At 31.6% G+C, this 23,523-nt stretch overlaps 1 long non-coding RNA gene and 1 other non-coding gene across 2 annotated transcripts in view; one reads left to right on the top strand and one right to left on the bottom strand.

Moving 5' to 3' along the window:
- Nucleotides 1-23,523, top strand: part of LOC103887612 — a 592,558-nt gene that overhangs the window by 50,878 nt on the left and 518,157 nt on the right. The window lies entirely within an intron of this gene.
- Nucleotides 2,430-2,533, bottom strand: LOC116269615. The gene has a single exon (XR_004177234.1). It is a non-coding gene; the product is annotated as a small nucleolar RNA U13 (small nucleolar RNA).

Genomic DNA, 23,523 nt, shown 5'->3' with positions numbered 1-23,523 from the left:
ATATCTTTCTACTTCTTGGTGGCTGTATTTGTTCACCTGCCAGGTCTTTTCTAAACATGGCTATTACAGATGATAAAGCTGTCAAAAAATGCAACATGAAATTCTAGTATTTTTAAGAAACAAGAGAAGCTATTTATAAATGTAATATTGGTGTAAACAATTCAACTAACTGTAAGAATTTAGGATGAAAGCTCTTCTTAGTGTCCCATATTTGAGGGAAAAAAGTTCTATTTTGCCCCAATTTAAGACACAAATATGCCTTTTGGAGTTGTCTTTGTTTTTGCATTATGTAGGGAAAAATAGCACTATTATGATAAAATGGCAGTGTTAAAATGTAAATTTTTTTCTAAATTATTATTATTGTATTCTCTCTGCCTCAGGAGACCAATATTTAGTTTAAAATAAATATACTGGCATTAGGGTGATGATGTACAGACATAGACAGAAATAGAACCATGTTCACATGATTACTCTGAATGATTTTACATTAAATATCATACTTTTTATTGCAGTGTTTTACTGAGCTTTATGTTTTCTTATTTCTGAAAATAGCTTATTTGGATAAAACTAAGACCACTTTCAGTAATGTAGAAAGACTCACATTTCCTTAGAAACACAGTAAAATATTCTGAAGATATTCTCATCATGATATTTCACTTGAAATTGTTATTTCTGTTATTTTTTTGAGAAAATTCTTTGAGAAATCAAGGATGAGTTCTGTGAGTATTTGATACAATTTGGAAATTTCTGTTTGTTTTGATTGTTTTTAAAATTTATTTTTTAAGTAATTAACCTTTCCACACCTGATTAAATGAACATTTTTTGACCTTTGTTATCCTAGAAGTGGACAGAGTATGGATGAGCATAACACTAAATATAGGTAACTTATAACAGATGTTTATATATGACCTGGAAAGCTAAAGGTTTATCTTGCTGCATTTCTATCTTCAGTAAAAGGTCTATCACACCTTGTTTGATACTTTTGAAAGCATTGAAGCATCTTATTGCATAGGTAATTTTACTATCTTCATGGTCCATAAACCATATACATCTTTTAAATGAATATTTATAGTAGTCATTCTTAAAGGTGTATCTTATAGATCCAGGTCATTAGTAGCTTAGGAGGGACCAAGTTAAACATATTACATGGGAGTACGGTAGATGTGGTGATGCATAACTAGGAGAATTGTGGACAAAGTGATTTGTCGCCTTATTACCTCTTCAAAGGAGGACGTGTTGTCCCAGCATTAAGGAGTGCTTTCTACAAACATTCTTTCTCTCTCAGCAACACCACTGTCTCCACCATTCCCTCTCAGAGATTTCAACTAGCATCAGACAGCTGCCTTCTCAAAGTTACCCCTCCCAAGATCCTGCATGCAGTGACAGATGCAGCGAGGGCATGGCTTTAAGACCTGGCTATCTTTGCTCAGTGATGAATAATGTGAGATTTTTTTTTTATCTCCAGAGCATCCCTAGTGATCAAGGCCCTGTGCAGATGACTCAAAAAATTACATTTTCTGTTCCAACTTCTAAGCGTGGAATCCTTGAATGACAATAGCGTTAGTAACTGGCATTAAACTAACTATATTTCATTAGATACTTGACATCCTCTTTTGGATGTCCCGATAACATGTCCAATTAGCTTGTTCAAAACCAAACTCATAATTCTGCTCTTTTAAACCAGGGTTTTGTTTGGTTTGGTTTATATGTATTTATTTTTATTTGTTTATATTCTCCAATTTTGTATTTTGGTAAAAATACACATAATGTAATTATCACTAATTACATTTATATTATTGTTCAGTCATCATTATTGTCCATCCCCAGAACTCTTACAATCTTTAAAACTGAAAAATTTTCCCTCCCTTAGCCCCTGGCAACCGTTATTTCACTGTCTGTTCTGAGGATTTTGACTACACCGAGTACCTCATATAAGTAGAATAATAGAGTATTTGCCTTTCTGTGACTGGCTTATTTTACTTGATAGAACACCCTCAAGGTTCACACATGTTGTAGCATATATTAGAATTTTCTCCCTTCTTAAGGTTGAATAATATTTTATTGCATACAAAAACCACATTTTGCTTATCCATTCTACTGTTGATAGAATCTTGAGTTGCTTCTAAATTTTAGCTATTATTAGTAATGCTGTTAACAACATGGGTATAAAAATACATATTTAAGAAACTATTGGGTACATACCTGGAAATGGAATTGCAGAATCATATGGTAATTTCACGTTGAATTTTCGAGGATTCACCATACTATTTTTCACAACAGTTTCACCATTTTATATTTATTCCCACTAACAGTGCACAAGGGTTTTATGTTCTTTACAATCTTGCCAAATCATTATTTTCTGATTTATTTTGATAAATACCATCCTAAATGGGTATGAGCTGGTATCTCATTGTAGTGTTTTTTTTTTATGTCTGATGGGTAATGTGCTGATGTGGTAACAAGGTTCGAGGGTGGCACATCTTGCACCTGCATGTGAACACCTGGTCATCATGCTTATGAACTACAAAATAATCTCATTGTAGTTTTTATTTGCATTTTCCTAATGATTAGTGATGTTGAGCATGTTTTCAAGTGTTTATTTGCCATTTGTATATCTTCTTTGGATAAATGTCTAGTCAAGTGTTTTGACCATTTTTGAATCAGGTTGCTTGTTTTTTGTTATTGAGCTTTAGGAGTCCTCTGTATATTCTGAATATTAATCCCTTACTAGATATACATTCTGCAAATATTTTCTTCTATTAGGTAAATTGCCTTTGACTCTAGTGATAATTTTCTTTTGAGGCATGCATTTTTACTTCTTTTTTTTTTTTTTTTTTTTACTTTTTATTAAGCTCGTTTGCCTCTTTTTAATTTTGTTGTGTGAACATCAGGTATCTTATTATTTGCCAAATCTGAAGTATTAAAACTTATCTTTCTTGTAAGAGTTTATAGTTTTAGGTCTTCCATTTAGGTCATGGATCCATTTTGACTAAATTTTTGTATATGGTGTTAAGAATCCAACTTTATTATTTTGCATATGGATAGCTCATTTTCCCTGCAACATTTATTGAAAATACTACCTTTTCCCCATTGAATACTCTTGACACCATAATTTAAAATCATTTGACCATGTATGTGAGACTTTACTTCTAGGCAACCTTTCCTATTACACCGGTCCATATGTCTGTCTTCATGCCAGTACCACAGTGTTTTGATTACTGTAGCTTTATAGTAAGTTTGGAAATCAGGAGTCTGAGTGTTCTAGCTTATTCTTTTCCAGGATCAATTTAGCTATTTGGAGTCCTTTGAGATTCCATATGAATTTTAGGATGAGTTTTTTTGTATTTCTGCTTTAAGATATCATTGGGATTTTGATAGGGATTGCATTTTCTATAGATTTGCTCTGAATCTGTGGTGTTGACATTATAACAATGTTAAGTCTTCCAATCATGAACATGCAATGCCTTTCCATTCATTTTTATATTCTTTAATTTCTTTTGGAATGTTTTATAGCTTTTATAGGACAGATCATTTATTTTCTTGGTTAAATAAAAAGTAGTTTATGATGCTATTGCAAATTAAATTATTTTATTAATTTTGTTTTTGGATTATTCTTTGTTATTGTATAGATATGTACTTGATTTTATGTGGTGACCCAATTTATTGGTTCTGCTATTTTTAGTGGAATCTTTATCATTTTCTGTAAATAAGATTGTATTATCTGTAAACAAAGATAATTTGACTTCTTCCTTTCCAATTTTGTGCCTTTTATTTTTCTTTTTCTTACATATTTTTTTCTGGCCAGATCTTTTAGTACTATATTGAATAGTAGTAAGCTCAGGCATCCTTGCCTTGTTGCTTATCATAGAGGGAAAACTCTAAGTTTTTCATGATTGACTATGATGTTTTATATGGGACTTTTACATATGAAATTTTATTAGGTTAAGGTGGTTTCCTTATATTTCTACTTTGTTGAGTGTTTTTTTTTTTTTTTTTTAATCATGAAAAGGTGTAAAATTTTGCCAAATGCTATTTATGCATCAATTGAGATAACATGTGATTCTTACCCTTCATTGTTAATATGGTATATTACATTTGACAATTTTTGTATGTTGAAATATCTTTGATTTCCATTAGTATTAATAAATCTCTTTTGCTCTTGGTCTATAGTCATTTTAATCTGCTGCTTATTAACTTGTTTTGCTAGTAATTTTTTGAGAATTTTTGCATCATTGTTTACAAAGGATATGTGTATGGTATTAGGGTAATGCTGTCTTACAGAATGAGTTTTAGAAATGTTCCCTTATGACAACATTTTTGGAAAAGTTTGAAAAAGATCGATGCTAGCTCTTTAAATGTTTTGTGGAATTCACTGGTGATGCCATCAGGTCCAGGGCTTTTGATGTCGGGAGATATTTTATTACTGATTCAATCTCTTACTAGTTATCAGTCTATTTACATTTTTATTTTATCATTATTTAGTCTTGATAAGTTTTGTATCTCTAGGAATTTTTCCATTTCATGTGTTATCAGATTTCTAAGCACACAGTTTTTAATAGTGCTCTCTTATAGTCATTTTTATTTCTGTAGAATTGATAGCCAAGTCACCATTTTCATTTCTCATTTTAGTAATTTGAGTCTTCTCTCTTTTTCTCTTAGTCCGTCTAGCCAAAAGTTTACTAATGTTGTTGATCTTTTCAAGCAACCAGCTTTTGGTTTCATTGTTTTTCTATCATCTATTTTGTCTATCTCTGCTCTAGTCTTTATTATCTCCTTTCTTCTACTTGCCTTCAGTTTGTTTTTTCTGGTTTAAGTTGTAAAGTGGTTGATTTGAGATCTTTTTCTAAATTAAAAGAAAATATTTCTTACTTTTTAATGTAAGCATTTATACCTATACATTTCTCTCTTAGCACTGCTTTTTCTCTGCCTCATAAATATTGCCATGTTGTGTTTTAGTTTTCATTTATCGCTAAATACTTGTACATTTCCCCTGTTATTTCTTCTTTGATCAATTGGTAATTTAGAAATATTTGTTTAATTTCCACAAATTTTTTGATTTTTCCACTTTTTCTTTTGTTACTAATTTCTAACTTAATTTTGTTGTAGTTGGTAAAGATACTTCATATGATATCTTTTAAACCTATTGAGATGTAATTTGTGGCCTAACACATAATCCGTCCTGGAAAAGGTTCCATGTGCACTGGAGAAGAATGCATATTCTGTTGTGGGGTAGAATATTCTGTAAATATCTCTTACATCTTGTAGGTTTATTGTGTTTTTTAAGCCCTCTGTTGTTATTTATTTCTTTACTTATCTTCTGATTGTTTTATCCATTAATAAGGGTAGATTTTGAAGTCTTCAATTATTATTGTAGAACCATTTATTTTTCCTTCAGTTATATCAAAATTTCCTTCTAATGGTCTGTTATGTACACGTTGATATTTGTTATAGCTTCTTGGAATATTGAACCTTTTACTAATAATGTCCTCCTTTGCCTCTTGTAACTTTTAACAGTTATTTAAAGTCTATTTTATCTGGTATTAGTATAACCATGCCAGTACTCTTATGGTTACTGTTTACATGGTGCATCTTTTTCTATCCTTTCACTTTCAGTCTGTTTGTGTATTCAGATATAGAGTGAGTCTCTTTTAGATAGTATATAGTTGGATCATGGCCATAATCCATGCTGCCGGTATCAGTCTTTTGTTTGAAGGGCTTTGCCATTTAAAATTAAAGTAATTGTTAAGAAGAAGATAACTATACCTGTCATTTTGTTATTTATTTTCTAGATGCTGTGTAGCTTTTATATGAATTTCTTGTATTACTGTCTTTTTTAGTATTGAATTTATATTTTGTAGTAAAAATTTAAATTCCTTTCATATGTGTTTTAATGTATATTCTATAATTATTTTCTTTGACGGTACCATGAGTATTAACAGTCAACACTCTAAAATTATAATACTCTAATTTGAATGTATATTAAAGTTCAATAATATACAAAAACTCAGCTCCTATAACATCTTCAGTCACATTTTTTTCAGTTATTAATGTGACAAAATTATGTCTGTATACATTGTGCATTCAAAAACATAAAGTAATAATTTTTAATACATTAGTATTCTCCATTATGTAGAAAACAAAATGTAGAAGTACAAACCAAATTTATAATAATAGGAACTTTAATAATTGTTTAATATATTGGTCTCTTAAAGTATGTGGAAAAGATAAACTGAAGTTACAAACCAATGTTACAGTAACACTAGCTTTTATATTGTCCATGCATTTGCCTTTACTGAGATACTTATTCATATAGCTTTGAGTTACTATCTAATGTCCTTTTATTTTAAGCTGCAGGATTTCCTTGAGCATTTATAGCAGTTAATGAACTACCTTAGTTTATGTATGAGAATCATTTATATATTCTCTGGGGGATAGGTTATGGAATTTTCATTCAGTTGTAATTTTCAGCTCCTGAATTTTTTTTGTTCATTTTTAGCCTTTCTGTCTCTATTGATATTTTCATTTTGTTCATCCATTGTTTCCTTGACTTTCTCTATGTCTTCCTTTAGTTTGTTGGACATCATTATAATGGTTATTTTAAAGTATTTATCTAGTAGATCCACCATCAGATCTTTCTTGGTGACTTTATTTTGCTTTATCTGTTTTCTTTAAATGAATTATACTTTCTTGTTCCTGTGTGTGCCTTGTGATGATTTGTTGAAAACTGGACATCTGAATTTAATTAAATGGTAAATCTTGAAATCAGATTTTCTCCCTTCCCTAGGGCTTGCTGTTTTTGTTATTATTTTGTTTATATTGTTGCAGACTGTGTCTGTGCTGAAGGTCAGCCTGAGTTGTAAACTTCAAGTCTTTTATTAGTATTTTATGAACCTGCACCATTTCTTGATGATACACTGAAACTTTCTAATTTCCTTCATGTTTGCAGTTGCTCTGGAAATATACTATTCTTCAGTGTTTGATTCTCAAAGGGGTAAAGGAAAAATGGAGTGGGGGAAACAGCCTTTTAAGTCTCTTGGAAGTCACATTAGCCAGGAAGAGTGGGTTTTAGAACAGAAGGGAGTGCAACAACAATGGCTACCACCTCTTTGTCTCTCCCATTGTGCTCAGAAGCAGCAATCAACCATCAGAGCACAGATCCTTGATAACTGAAGGGTGTGGTCATTTTTGCTCATGGTAGTTTTTGCAAGCTAGAGGCAAGCTGCAGCAGAAATACTTGCAAAGCTCCCTGTCTTGGGATTAGGGGTGGGGATGGATAGCTGCTCCTGAGCTAACAGCTGAAATTAACTAAAATTTATTATCCACACTTTCTCCTGGAAGTTGTAAGTTTCACTAAATTCAAGAATTCCAAAATAGTTGTATCAGAGAGATTTTGCCAGTGTAATTATTACTTATATGTAAAGAGATTTCCAGTGCTTGCTTTTCCATCATCTTCCCAGAATTCTCTAAACCTGACTCTTTCACAATGTTTCCATGAATGACATCACTGTCTATCCTGTTATGTAAACCAAAATTTATACATCCTTCTTTTTATCCCACACGTATCATTTCTCACAAAGTTATTTCAATTTTAACTTCTAAATATCACATAAATAGTTAATTACTATTGCTTGGGTGCCTGCATACTCCTGAGCACTGATTTCATATCTTTTAATTACATATCTCAGCAAGGGCTTGGTATGCTCAGGTATGCCATGTGGACACTGGAGTTTATAGATGTATGACACATTTCTCAACTAAGTGACAAAGCTGAGTTTTCAATACAGGTCAATTCGATTCTACACATTTTACTAAACATGATGCCTCACATTTATTTTCTGGAAAATGGCTTCCAGATTAGGCTAAACAAAAGTTTTAAAACTATTATGAATAAATATTTTAAAAATAATATATACAATTTTTATATCAAATACATAGTTTCTAATATTTCAAAATTATTTTAATTCATCCTTATAATAACTGTATAAAATAGCTAATCTTATTCAATTTCACTGATGAACAGTGTATAAATCAGTAAATAAGGGACAACAATGGTATTCCAGTATAAATCTCCAGCTAAACTGAAGTTCCCTGTTCTTCAGTGCTTTGTTATAATGTCCTCTTGGAACAGTAAGCCTTTAAATGCTGACAAAATCATGAATTGTTAAAATAAATTCACAAATGTTGCTACTCTTGAGAAAACATGTACAGACAGAGCACTGAAAATATGACAGAAAATCAAAGGATGTCTGTGGTTAATGTGTTATAATATTAAATAAAAAGCACAACTGTAGAAGCTTTGTCAATTAATGACTATTAATAAAAGTCTCCTGACTTTCCTCCCAGACTAAAAAATCATAAAATGACATTTAATATTTTAATTGAAAAATTAATCTTAAACTGGGGCAGTCTCTATTACTAGCAAATGCTATGACTGTAATAATGTTGGGTTATTTTCTTATTTTACTAACCATGCTACTTTCTTTTTTCTATTCTCCCCAAAATGAATCCAAATTCAAGAAATTTGATAAGTGTCAGTTATTGGCATCTTGGAAAAACAGGCTGCTCTCCTCTTTCCACAAGTTTGCTATGGTATTTCCTTGAAATAATTGGTTTTAAAATGTACCAGGTAAGATGTTTGTCTTAAGGCAAACATGTGGTACTCTCTTCATGTAATTTATTTATGTACTAAGTGGATTAAGAGGCATGTTTGGGAACAGGACATCTTAGCAGCCTTCAAATAATTCTATTTCAGAATTGTACTCTTTCGAAGACTATAATTAAGACTCCTGAAGAAATATTATCATTCATAAAAAATCTTTATTGTCCTATCATGTTTAAAAGTTTAAATACAGACAACTTTTGGACAAATACATTCTGGCTATTCCCGCTAATTCTTAAGCACTTATGATGACAAAGTTTTGTTTGGTGTGATAGTAGAGAAACAGACTGATTTTCCTAAAAATCCAACGGTTTCACATTAATCTGGTTTTGAAAACTGTAGCCTGTATGTTTCTAACCTGGGTATAGTAAAATAAGTTTATATAAAATGTTTAATGATGTGAAAAGTTATTTACTTCCCAGTTTTCAAAGGTCATTTTAGACATGTACTTTTACCTGAATTTCTTTCTAAAGATTAATTTCTTAACCTTTGTTTTGTGAAAGTATTTTTCAGGTTACTCCCTAGGTAACACCTGAGTTATTTTTAAAATATATATTCTCTCGTTTCCAGAACATTTCTAAATAACCTTTCCAGAATATCTTAAATGAATTACTGAATTTGTTTTAAAAATAATTTTCACCAAAGAAGGCATATTTCTTAATACTTAAAACAAAACTGTGAAATGGGACTTGTATTTATGAAATTTTTGCAACAAAATTACTCTTTATTTTCCTACGTTTCCCTTATTCATATGTTAGCATTTATATTTACATGTTAGTCTTTATCTATTAATAACCCAAAAATCTAACATCATTGACTAAAAAGGGTATATTAATGGCACTGGAATACAGCTGGCCAATATGTCACAGGACTTGAAGCTGGAAATGTGAGTAATAAATACAATGTCAACAAAAGGGAAAGTTTGAAGATCATTGATATTATATGGTGACATTACTCTTTTTCGTTACTGCATTGATGTACAGATGACAATCCACTGCGTTTTGATAAGTGGTGAAGGTTTTAGTGCTTTCAAAATGCTTACTTTTGGATATCTGGTGTCATAATCATCTGGGATTTTCTAGGTTTCAGTGTAGAATTATGGGTCAGAATTTCTCAGTGTGTTACTCAGGAATATATTTTTTAAAGCTCCACAGATAATTTTAATTCACTATCAGTTAAGGCTATCACTGTTAGACAACCAAGACAGAAGGAAAATAACCAGATTCATTGATGTGCAAATGTATGAAGGATGTTATTGGGTGTGATAAGTCCATTCACAATGTTGGAAAAAACATCAAGCATTCCCAGTCTAAAAATTACTGGTTTGTAAAATATTGTGCATATTAAGTGCTGCTTTGTGTCCTGGCCATTTTCCTGCATTTTTTTTTTTTTCCTTCATTATATCCTCTACAGGCTGAGGGGAAAAACACTATAAAATTTTTTCCTGTACCTAAGAGTCTATCCCAATAACCTAAATTATTACAGAAATTTAATTCAGATTTCTAAATGTAGCAGGCCATTTTACAAATGATAGGACATGTTTGTTTGTAAACATTTGAAGGAGGAGAGTAGAAAGTTCACATGAATCTCTTTCACTGTAACTCTTAAATTCATTGGAAAATGGTTTGTCCTTAATGGCCAACAGAGTTCTATGAGTCTGGGAGTATAATCAGTGCCTGTTTTATAGTTTCCTTATGGTGGCATTTGGAGACCTTTTTAGTGATAATTGGAGAGTGCAATGTTTGTAAGAGTCTTTTGGTACTTTGAAATATAAAAGAGAACTGTACAGAAGAGAAGAGATAAACATTTTTCTTTATTAGGAAAATTATATCATTACTAAAGAAAGCTGTGTTGGGAGGAGATGTACACTTTCACATCTACATGTGTAAGACTGAATTCTGCTGGCAGAAATTTTGGTTCAGTTAACTGTCTATGAAAAAAAAATTCCACACTAGGATTTTTTTCTGTGAGAATTATTTGTATTGCATTAACATGGAACACAATTTTTCATTTTAATGTCAGTGGTTCACTTTAAAACTAGTAAAAACAAACCTATTAACTACCTTTACTTGTGATAAGGTAAATAATGCTCTGATACTATTCTCCATAACATAGTTTTATTCATTTCTCACATATGAAATGCTAATATTTCGCAGCTAGGCTTATAGTGCTTGTCATTTATAATGGCCATGTATGATTTGCTTTTGAAAATAGTTTATCATTGTCTCTACATATTATCCTTCTTTAAAAATAAAATTCTACTACACTGTATTTTGATTATATTCTGTATTTTGATTATATTAATGTAATAAAAGTTGTTATACAACACTTCTTTTCAAAATTTAAAAAGCTATTATTCAATGTGAAGTTTGAATAATTATAGGAAATTATTTATTATTAATTTAGAATAATAATAGGCCCATTGACTATACTGGTATACATTTGATTCTATTTGGGATGTGGTATTTGTCCTACTTGATGATCTGTGATGTGCCTTACAAAGTGCTGTGTGAGATGTAAAGTGGAAGTATAGGGCCATAATCAGAAGTGAAATACAGTTATAACACTTGCAAGCTTACAAGAAATCTATGGTTATAGAGTCTGGACAGAGAGTTGGCACTGGGAGGTGACATAAGGGATAATTCGGGGGAACTGTTAATGCTTTTATTTCTTTACCTGTGTGGGGGTTACACAAGTGTTTTCACTTTGTGATGGTTTGTTTATACCAATAATATTTTTTTATGTATCTGTACATGTATTACACTTCAATTAAAATGTTAACAACAAAAATAACAAATACCTTATAGCAATACTAAAAGACTATTTCTATTCAAGTTAGGTAAAATGGAGAGAAAAACATTTCAGGAATCTGTGAGGGAGAAATTCTGAGAATAGAAACTCATGATATTACTAGGTCATTTGAGTTATATTCTAAGTAATTTTAACAACTTTAAAACAAATTTATGGCAATAGTAGATAATGTTATGTATAATGTTTGGTTTAAAAATTGTATAAAGCTAATAAATAAGTACTTTTGTAATGCACACTAATTGTATGCATAGGCATTATGCATTATTTTTATAAATAAAATACTCTGCAGTTGTTTTAAAACAATTCCCTGTGTATTATTTTCATATAAAATAAAAATTAGATGTAAAATGAGTTATTTGATTTAATGCAGATTTGCGCAGGATCTTGTTCAGCAGCTCAAGCACTCTGAAGGTCTTGGATAGAAGTTGTAGCTGAACACCTGTAGACATGAAGGCAAACCAAACCCACACCCATCATGTGAGTCAATTCCAATCGAGACAAATTATGTCTTCTTTAAAAATGGGATGATCACAATATCATCAACTTGTCCCCAGGAAAGTGATTGATCCTCTCAAACTATAGTGTCAGCTGAAAAGTCCAGCATTTGTCTCCATGGCTGTCAGAGTAGATAATCAGCAGTGGCTGTAAAGAAATCAGCCTTGGTGAACAGAAGCCCGTGCTATGGAGTCTGGATTAGCCTCCATCTCTGCTACCACAGTCTCTTCACTGAGGCATCTATTGTGCCAGCACTGGGCTAACTAATGACAGAGATTGGCAGATGTCAGTTGGCTTAGTCATTTTATCTACTTGGTTGTCTATGGTGAATATTATTTAGTTAGCATTAACATGAGGTTCAAGAGTCTTCATAACTTGTTGATATTTCTGTAAGTCCATCAAATAGGTTTTCCCCAATGCTGTTTCTCTCCAGTTTAATCTCTGTATACCCAGACCGCTGAGTAAACCTCCAGACTCTTTACTACTTTATATGTCAGTATATTTTCTTATCTTGTTTCTTTCTTCTTTTCAGAAAATGTGATTGAAGTAGTTAGTGTCCATGGGGAAAATTTTTCTGATTTCTGTCCTTCGGGATCACTACTGATTTGGCTTTAAGACAACAGCAATCCTTCATTACTCTGAACCCCATATTAAGCAAACTCATCTATTAAGCTAGCTGGACCTTTTTTCACCTCCATTACTTGGTCATAATAACCCTAATGAACGAAAGCCTGAGCTGAGGCAAAAGCCACAGTAAAAGAATAAGGGATGACAAGGGGGCTATCATCTCATGCAGCTTATTTGTGTTCTCTGATTCTACTTCTGCCTAATCTTGAATTCATTACTTCTGGCTTATAATGGCAGGCCTACATTTAACTTGTTGACTTTGACCAAATCCAATTTATGGTAACCAGTTCTGATCACATAGCCTAATATCACAACATTTTCCAGAAAAGCAAAAATTAGTCAATAGTCTAAAACAAACGCTACACGTCTAATGGTCTTATTATATTATGAAAATATGATAAAATAAGTTTACAGATCAATCTACTTATGGGTATCCACTCAATCAACTGACAAATGTTTTAGCAAATCAAATGAAAGATGAATCAAAATATATTGCAACTAGTTTTGTATTTTAGTGCTATATATTGCAGATATAAGACATTAAAAGATAAGTTTGGCTATATTAAAACTGATACAATTGTGAACAGGAATGCTAAAGAATGTGTTTGCACAAAATGTAAGCAGCAGAGAGACAGTCACCGGAATATACACAGAACTCATAGAAATCAATAAGGTGCAGAAACCTTCCCTCTGCCAGTTGGTCAAACAGTATGAAAACACATTCAGTAAAGAGCAAATACACAAATACACATGATAAATAAATTGTGGTTGAATACTCAACTTTGCTAGCTGTTAAGGAAAATACATTGTAAATAACTTATTTTGTTGTGTTTTGTTTTTGACACACAGTCTCCCAGGATAGAGTGCAGTGGTGCGATCTAGGCTCACTTCATAATCTGCCTCCTCCACATAACCATTGCCCATTATCTTGAAGGATACCCTTATAAATGCAGGATTAAATGAAGTTTTAAGTATTGGAGAAGCAGAAGAACTTTGAGAGAAAATAAAAAGGCTTTCTTATATTGAAAGAACTGGGTGATATAATTGAAATTAGAAGTTAGCAGCTTTAGGGCTCAGCTCTACTGATAAGCTTTATGAACGAGGGAAAATTATATAATTGAAGAGCCCGTCTTCTCATCTTCTTTGAAGATAGGGATAAGTTGATCTATCTTTTCTGATCATTGTGAGGATTAAGTGGATTTGAAACACTCAGCATAATTTCTTAAAATAGTAGTTACTAGTATTAATTTTAATTAGTTTAGAAATATCTTCTGTGATCCCAAAGATTATTTTAATGTATCATTTTAAAATGTCTTTAAAACAGAAAATTACTTTATTAATTATAGAAATACTGATTTTCTCCAAATAGTAGGGCACAGGTAATTGATACCTTCTAATTAACTTTTCTAGACTTTCCCAAACCCATAAACCCTTTTCAGGAGTAAAACATGAGACAAATTATCAGTTTAGAGGCACACTGTGTTATACCTGGCCAGTAAGCCTTACAACTGTCTATATCATCAAAAATAAGAATCCCAAGAAGAGCTTAAGGACATACAATAACTAAATTTTAAGTGGTATTTTGGATGAAATACTAGAACATAAAAGGACATTAAGTAAATATAAGGAAATCAAAATTAACTATGGACTTTAGTTAATATAGTTGCCCCTCATTTTACACAGGGTTTGTTTGCAGGACCACCTGCACTAATACCCAAATCCACATAAACTGAAGTCCTGCAGACAGTCCTTCAGAAGCAATGTGTGGGAATATTCGGCCCTCCCATATGTGTGGGTTTTGCATCCCACAGACAGTGTATTTTTGATCTGTGTTTGATTGAAAAATGTCTTCATGGGAGTGACCCTACACAGTCCTAACTCAAGTTGTTCAAAGTTCAACTGTAATAATATCAATATTGGTTCATTAATTGTAATAATTGTACCTCACTAAGGGAAGATGTTAATGACAGGGGAAACTGAGCAGAAAAGAATATGAGATCTCTGTACTTTATGCTCAAGTTGTCTGTAAATCTTAAACTGTCTATTAATATAGTCTATTACAGTAGTCTATTAACAAATTAAAAAAAACTTTCTAGACTATATTTACACATCTTATCATCTATTTTTCCATACCTTCAAAAACAAAGAAAAATACAGTTATGTCTAAAGATTGATAAATTGAGACTGAAAAATGTTGCAGCTTCCTAATGCAAATTTGACACTGGAGAATGTATGCCAGTCTTCCTGAATATTACTTCAGAATTATTAGATCACTGGTTTTGAACAGGAATTGAGAAAGTTCTTTGGGCTGGACTGAGATGGTTGGAACAAGCACAGATTTTACATATCTTTTGTTATGGACATAAACATTTTCCTGAGTACAGAATACAACCTTTATTGTGATCCCCAGAAGAATTTAGGTAGTATTTTGTATGAACTACTTGTTAAAACTTGGTTCCGGTTCTTCCTAGACACATTAAAAACTTATATTTAACATTTCCAAATTGAATCTATTTTCCAGTGCCTTTTATAGTCAGGTTCTTTAAGGATCTATAGATATCAACATCATCATTATCACCATAATCATCTTAATTATGCATAACTCATATAATTTTCACTTAGCTTATAACAGACTCTCAACTCCATACTCATCATATTGGTTAACTTACTTAATCCTATAATAGTGCTGTAATGTAGTTAAAAGTTTTATCTCCATTTTAGAGACAAAAAAATTTAAGATACAAGATTTATGTTACTGATCCTTGTTCTCGCAGTTAATAAACAAGAGGACCACAATTCAGACTAAGAAAGTCAATTCAGTCTCCTTGCAACCTCTGTGTTGGATACTACAGAGGACAGAAATTGGAAGGAATGTGCTAAAATGACAATGAATGTTCATTAAAAATAGTGGTTTTAATGTTTTTATGATGAATACGTTTTGGGTTTAAATAATAAAAAAACACTTTGTTCAGGGTTAGCAAACCATTTTAAAGCCTTTAGTGAGTTATAATGATGTTTTTTAATTACTGGATTACATAGAAAGTTTATGTTTGATGAAAATTTAGAAATTACATTTACTCAGTATTTCAGCTATTTATGGAATGCTTCACATTTGCTATGCATACTTTGAGGATCAGAAATCCAGAGGTGAACCACACAAAATAACATGAATTTGGATTTCATGTTTTTTTTTTTTTTTTCCCATTACCCTAGTGGTAGAAAAGAGTAAATGAAATTATGTTGCTGAAAGAATGTAACCGTCACTTATTCTGTGGTCAATGTTTTTCTCTACTTAATTTACGAAATCAGCAATTTAAGAAAAATTGAGAGACAATTAAAACTTATAAAAACTTTCATGTGTGCTATGTGTAATTCAATTAATGTATCTCACTTTGTTGTTTATCTTTTTGTTTTGTTTCTTTCCCTAATGGGCTTTTAATTAAATAACCAAAGTGATTGACCTAGTTCTTCACAAGATTACATGAATTAACATATTTAACTTTAAATTATTTCTAATTATTTCTGCATTTTAAGAAAACAAAATCACATTTAATGGGCAAAAAGATTTGCTTACTTTTTCTCTTTTAGTCCATATATTTATAATAGTTTATAATAAAAGTCGTGTTTTATAATATTTGTATCATGCATTAGTTAATATTTTCAAAGTATATTTTGAATTGGAATGCATTCACTAAGTTTAAAAGAATGCATTCAAAACCATAATCATTTTCTCTACCAATAAAATGTCGACTGTAACAATTGTATATTTTTTCAAATTATGAAGTGCTAATTAACCACTAGTTCTAAAAGTGTTCTTAGCTTTTGATTTGGAACACAAGATAGGAATTAAGTTTACAAATATAGCAAAATATTTATATTTATAATACAGCTTTATTTTTACCTCACATAGCACAGCTAGTACTAATACAATAATGTGGCTTTGGTTTTAACCCACAAGAAAATAATAGATTTTATAATTGCAAAAATACTGGCAGTACCTTTAAAATTTATTTAAAGATTGTACTTTCATTTGAATTTCTATTTTAAGAAATTTTGAAAATCTGGTCACAATAATAAAGAATATGAAAACATTATCCTCAATCACATGGAATGTAGAAGTGAAATCTCCCAAATCTACTCCATTCAATGATTAGAAAAAATTGATATCATATTGTTATATTAAAGGAAATTTGAAATTAATTTGAGTAATTCCAGAAGGCAATATTTTATTTGCTATTTTAAAGCATTTAAGCCTTCCTTAAATAAGTGCTACGCAGTATGGTGAAGAATAAAGATGTAAAAAAGTAATAAATAAATTTGCTGTGCAATTCAGTGTTTATGCATGTGGATACTTTTTATTTTTTCACTTGTCTTTTTAGTGAGAGTTTAGATGCATTATTTAAATAAAGATAACCTTCAGATATTGGAAGAATAAAGACAAAATAATGCTAAATTTTACACTTAGACAAGTAAAGTGGACATTTTACTACTGCTAAGAATTTTCAAATTAAAAGGACAAATTTAGCTCAAGTTCAACATTTATGAATAGTTTTTAAAGTCGCATTATACCTCTTTGATTTCACAATATGTACATGCTCATTACATGCAATTTGAAAACACTGAAAATTATAAATAATAATTAAAATCAACCGCAGTATAAGCTCTCAGACATTACTACAGTTATATTGATAATGTTTATTCTTAGAGTCTTTTCTCTATTCATATATCCTTTTATTATATCCACAAATTGAAGTTAATTTGTTTTGTAATCTACTTTACTCACATTTCAATATTGCCAACTTTTTTGCGGAACACATCAAATATTTTTTACAAGCTGATTTCAAATGTTACATGTTTTTTCCTCAAATTGACAAATTACTACTTATAGAATAAATACATTTCTTTTTACCAGATTGAAAGATTATTTATACTTTCCTGCTATTGAAGAATATTGTAACATATTCTATATAACCTGTCTTAAAAGCCTTCACATAGAATGCGTGTCATTGTAAACTAGATTAGGTAACCATAAAATTGCTATTGTCAACGGTAACTGAAAAAATAAGGAATTAGCAGCTGAATTAAATTTAGCAGTGTGATTCAGTTTTATGAATTAAAAATCTTGAGGTGAAAACTACTACCTACTACAGATAGCTTCTATTTCATAATAGCCTTACAAGACAAAGAGAGAAATTTTGATATTTTACCCTACAATGACTCTAATGTTAGTGTAATAAGTAATGCTCTTATGTATTAACAATTACTGGTGGGTGGTGTACTGTGGTGTCTCAAATATTAAGTATGTGCTATTATTTTGTATTTCTTTGCTTCAGAAATAAGATTTGTGCCAGAATTTTTCTTCCCTTGAAGTATGACAAGACATTATAATTCAACATACTCCTCTAGAGAAAACAGAATAGAATACATTACAAAATATTTTGACTCAAATATTGGAAGAGAGTTCATCTGTCTTTTTTATTATCATATTTACAAAACTGAACATCAGGGTATATATTTTGGAAGGGGCAATTGTTCTTGAAATGTATGAAGCAGATAAGATTACAGGGATGGCAAATATTTCCGTGGAGTTATGGGTAACATTTTTCTTTTAAGCTGCTTTGTTCTTGTTTTATTCTTGAAATATACAGTGGATGTATATTTCTTCTTCATTGAGAACAGATTTAGTGAAACAGTTAATTAAAGATTCTTTTTGCTGCCAATTTAAATATAGAGCAAAATATTTTGTCTTTTAAAAATGTGAAATAATAGTAAGTATATTTAAAATTAACATCTATAAATTTAGACACTTGGCAATACAATCGATACTTGCATCCAGTGTTCCAAGCTGTTCTGCACAGACCTTCATGCTCAAGGGCATGCTTGCATTACTGAGACTGTATTCTATAAGAGCACTGATTCCATACTCTGACTCATACTCCCAGGCAGTGTAGTCATTTTTAATGAAACCGCAAATCTCTTACTGTCCCTAGGATAAGTCATAATGATGATTGATTTTATGAAGAGAAAAGAATCCTAGCTTTCTATTAATATATCACTAACATCTCCTTAAATGAGAGATAACAGTGAGTTGCACCACCCATCATTTTTACAACACTAAAGTAGATGAATAAAGGATAGAAATATAAAACTTTGATTGGAAGAATACAATAGATAAGAAGATATGCATTTATTTGTGCAGTAATTTTCTTCTCCCCCTATTCTGTCATAAGTAGCAGACATTGAACAAGACATGAAGAGTAAGAAAAAGATTGACATGTATAAAACAAGAAAAATAAAATAGACGTGAATTTGTACATAGGAATATAATGGACCAGGTCTCAAAGAGAAGATGGCTGAAAATACAAAATCATTGAGTCTTCGAGAACGGAAAAAATACAGAGTTCACTAAAATGCACGCATGTGCGCGCGCACACACCCCAACACTCACAGAAACACATGCATGATGCATAGGATTTCCCACTATCTCCCTTCTAGTCTTTTCTCCTCTATTTGCCATACCAATTGACAATGATAGAGAACACAACAGTTGCCTTTGTTTCCCACTTTTGTCTCTACTGACAACCTTAGTGACAAAACAGGACCTAAGTCCCCTAGTCAACCTGTATAGAGACTTAAGGCAGGAAACATGTTCTCTTCTTATGACAATTTCAAGTCATTAGGAGAAACATTGAAAAGTCAATGCATCAGCCAAAGACAACCGAATAACCTAAATTGAAAGACAAAGGAAAAGAAATAAAAGAACGGGAACTTCTACTTTTAGCCCACCTCACATATCAATCTTTCTTTCTCCCTGCCTCATTCTCTTTCCCTGTGCTGTTGGTGGTGTCGCACTTACTTACTACCTAAGATTCACCCAGCTAAGTGCATAACGCTGACACAGAACCTCGTTAAAAAGAAAATATACTGTGATGTTCAATTGATGTATTCCCATCATCTTGGAGTTTTTAATTTTGTTTTACTGAATGTTGTAAGCAAACTCATATTATTTTGTTTTCTATAATAATTTTAACATATGTAAAGGGCTATAAGTAATCAATGTTAAATTACCTTTTAACAGAAAATGCATTGAACTTCTATTTATTGTTAATATTATTAGAGAATATATTTTAGTAATTTAAGCACAGAAAAACAGGAATATAAATAATTTGAACATTGCTGAGAGAAAAAAAACCCAAAAAACTCTTCTTCCCTAATTAGATATGTCAATTCTTCAGCAGACTGAATTGTAGCTATGTTTGGTTATGTTTTAAAATGAAAACAAGATGATTCAAGTGTGTGTTATACAATATTATGTTAATATATTTTTATTTCATTTGTGGCTTCTTTGGTACTAATCTATTTCTAATACAATGTGTTAAACAGGTTAAATACTAAAATTATTCTTTTTTTTTTGTTTTCTAAACCATCATCTTTTTTTAAAAAACATTTTATCTCTTTTACTCAAACCTTCCATTTTTAATGCTACTCTAACTTCAGCTGTTATTTTTCTATACATTCTTCAACACTTACTTCCTGATTTCTATCTTATTCAAAGACTTCACGGTTTCCTACTCTCTCTCCTCCTTTCACTTCCCGTGGTTCATTTTGTCTTATCTCCTGACCCTTAAAACTTTCTTTGCTGTGCAGAAAGTACTCATGGAAAAGACTTTCTATGTCCTCTTGCTAAAGTGTATGCTTTTTGAAGGTAGAGGGTTTTAAACTTGATTTCTGTTTTCCAGCTGACATTCAGCTTTATGCTGAATGTTACAGAATAAACATGACCACAAGAACTGCCTCCTGAGTAATCTCCCTTTCAAGGTTCACTTATTTCTAATCCATTATTTGTGGATTATCTAGATAGTGACCTTTCAGATTTATATTTCAGACTCAGTCATACTTAAGTTTATCCTTTAATAGCTCTGCATTGCTTTTCATATAGAACTCAAACTCCTTGGGATTGAAACAAGGTGTTTACAGTATACCCTCAGGTGACCTCTTAGACATTTTCTTCTTGCCATTATGTCTGTTTGTTATATATTGCTGTGTAACAAACCACTCCCAAACTTTATGACATAAAATAACTATGACATAAAATACTGTTCATTGGGATCACATTTGTGTGTGTGTGTGTGTGTGTGTGTGTGTGCATTAGGCATTTAGAGAGGGTTTGGCAGGAGCAGTTCATTTCTGCTCCATGATGACCAGAGTCTCAGGTAAGGTGTCTCAAATAGGTGGAGAAAGCTGAAATAATTCATGTCTCCCAGTCTAGCTTTCATCTGGATTTTTCATTGTTTTTCATGTGATCCTGGCCCTAGAATGACCAGAATGGCTTCTCAACTCACATGTCTGGCACCTAAACTGGAATGACTGGAATATCTAGGCCTCGTCAGCTCTTTCTTTCTTTCTCTGTTTCTGTCTCTCTCTCTGTGTGTCTCTCTCTCTCTCTCTCACACACACACACACACACACACACCCACCCCCCACCTCCCTGCCTCCCTGCATTGTTAGCCTGGGCTTCCTCACTGCATAGTGATATCAAGGTAGCAGGACTCCTCCTACACACAAGGTGACTGGCTTCCCTCAGAGTGAACATTTTTAAGAAAGCTAGATGAACTTGTAATGATTTTTATAGCCTGGCTTCAAAAATTCCATAATGCCACATCACCTGCCTTCTAGTGCTCAAAGAAATCGGTAAGGCCAGTCCATCTTTATAGTGAGGAAAATTAGGCTACTTATCTCAGTGGAAGAAGATCCATATTTGTGGTCATGTTTAATGTTTTATTTGTTTGTTTTTCACTTGAGCCATACAGAATTGAAAACAATTTGTGATTAACAACACTCACCTTACTCACCTTGCTCTCTATGTGTTGCAGCCTTTATATAGACTATTGGTGCTGCCAAAGCTTTTCCCTCTCCTTTGTTAATCTGGATATCTCTGTCTCATCCTTCCTGACTCAGATCCAATAAGCGGTATCAGAACTATTACCTCTCTTTCACCTGAGTTACATATCCCTTTCTTTGGTCCTCACAGTATCTTACTCTAATATGTATATGCTTCTAATATAATTGTTTATCTTATGCTCGTACCACACTCTGAACTTGTTCATAGAAACTGTATCATTGATAACTATGATGACTGTGGAGGGGATCCTCTCTGCTATGCCTTCATATTAGTTAATGGGAAGCTTTCAGCAGCTGCAACTTCGGGATCTACTGCAGCACCCGTGTCAGTGTCCCTGGGCTGCTCCTTGCCAGTGACTGATTCCAGTGGGTACTAGAGCCAGGCCATTCCTGCCTGAGCAAAACTCCTCTAATGGGTGTTTTTTGTTTTGAGTCTCCTTATCAGACTTTTTGAGATATATATATATATATATATCTTTGTGTATATATATAAACACACATATGTGTGTATATATATTTATTACATATATACATGTTAATATGCTCCATGATGACCAGAGTCTCAGGTAAGGTGTCTCAAATAGGTGAAGAAAGCTGAAATAATTCATATCTATTACATATATACATATTATATGTATATATGTAATAAATATATGTGTGTGTGTGTGTATATATATATATATTTTTTCTTTTCAGAACTACACTACATTTGGATTCTTTTCCTATTCTCTTTCCCTTCTTTCCCCTCATTCTTTCACAGGTACCAGACCTACCTCATGGACTGAAAGCTCCCGCTGCCTTCTGCTTCCTTTCCCCTTCATCTTTCCCTGTTGTTTCTCTTGAAAAATTTCTTGTTATTCTAATTCCGTCTGTTCATCTGAGCCTCAGAGGAGTTCTGCCATATTATAGTGCCTAGTACTATTCCGAGAACAAGATGGGAGTTCAAGTAAGGTTATCAGTAAAAATAGACAAATACTTGAACAAGTAAGCAGATAAAACTATGTCTCCCTTAACCATCTGCATAGTATCCAGTCTGAGGAAGCTCGCTGGTATCCTAAACTACAGGGAAGCTGAGAATAATAACATGCTCAGATCGTCTATTTGCTCTTGTGCTATATTGGTAAATAAAGCCTCTAGCTTTATAACACATATAGTCAAAATTGTTTTGAATTTATGTTTGCCTCCTGTAAACACTCTCTTTAAGACAGATAATAAAATCATAAATGACACTCAACAATATATAATTTATAATAAAGTTAATAATTCAGAGCATATATATGTATATATTCTTTAAAAACAGCACTGAAATGCATCTTAAATTTTCTATAGATTTATAATTATTCATCAAATCTTAACATGAGAAATGGTATCTGTACAACTAATGTACTGTATTATTTGTATTCTTTCACTAACTCATATCAGGAAAAGTATTACCAGCAACAATCAGAAGTATCAATTATGAAAAAATAATGTTTTTTATTTTGTTAAGATCAATTGTACATGTTTTTCCCTCTATGTACATTTTTTCTTCCATATCAAAACCAGTGTTGTGTGTGTGTGTGTATATATATATATTATATATATATAATATATATATATATAAAATTTTAATAAAAATGTGGGTTTATCACTTTGCTTGCTGAAATAAGTAACATGTCACAATGTCACATCTGGTATATCTTTACATTCAGAACTAAAAATAATTATTCATCCAGTGCCATCTGTGAAAATTTTGCCTGAAGAAATAACATCATTGATTTTTCTTTTTATAGCATTTATTTTATTAATTAAGTTGAAAAATTTTCTGTAAACTTTTTGTATGTCCCAGTGCATCATTTTCATTCCCTTCCAGTATGATAAAGTATTAAACGTTGGATAGGAAGTGATAGGGTGCAATAAGAAGGTGAGGGAGACAGAAAAAAAATCTACATAACTCAACTGAAAAAATATTTTTAAAAGATTCTCAATAATTATTTTTAAATTTCCTGTATATTTATTCTACTTCTTCTGATAGATGAAATTAAATCTTA

Source organism: Papio anubis, chromosome 11 (genome assembly GCF_008728515.1).
Source record: "Papio anubis isolate 15944 chromosome 11, Panubis1.0, whole genome shotgun sequence".
NCBI lineage: Eukaryota > Metazoa > Chordata > Mammalia > Primates > Cercopithecidae > Papio > Papio anubis.
The sequence above is the reverse complement of the archived record's forward strand: the minus strand, read 5'-3'. Positions and strand labels throughout refer to the sequence as shown.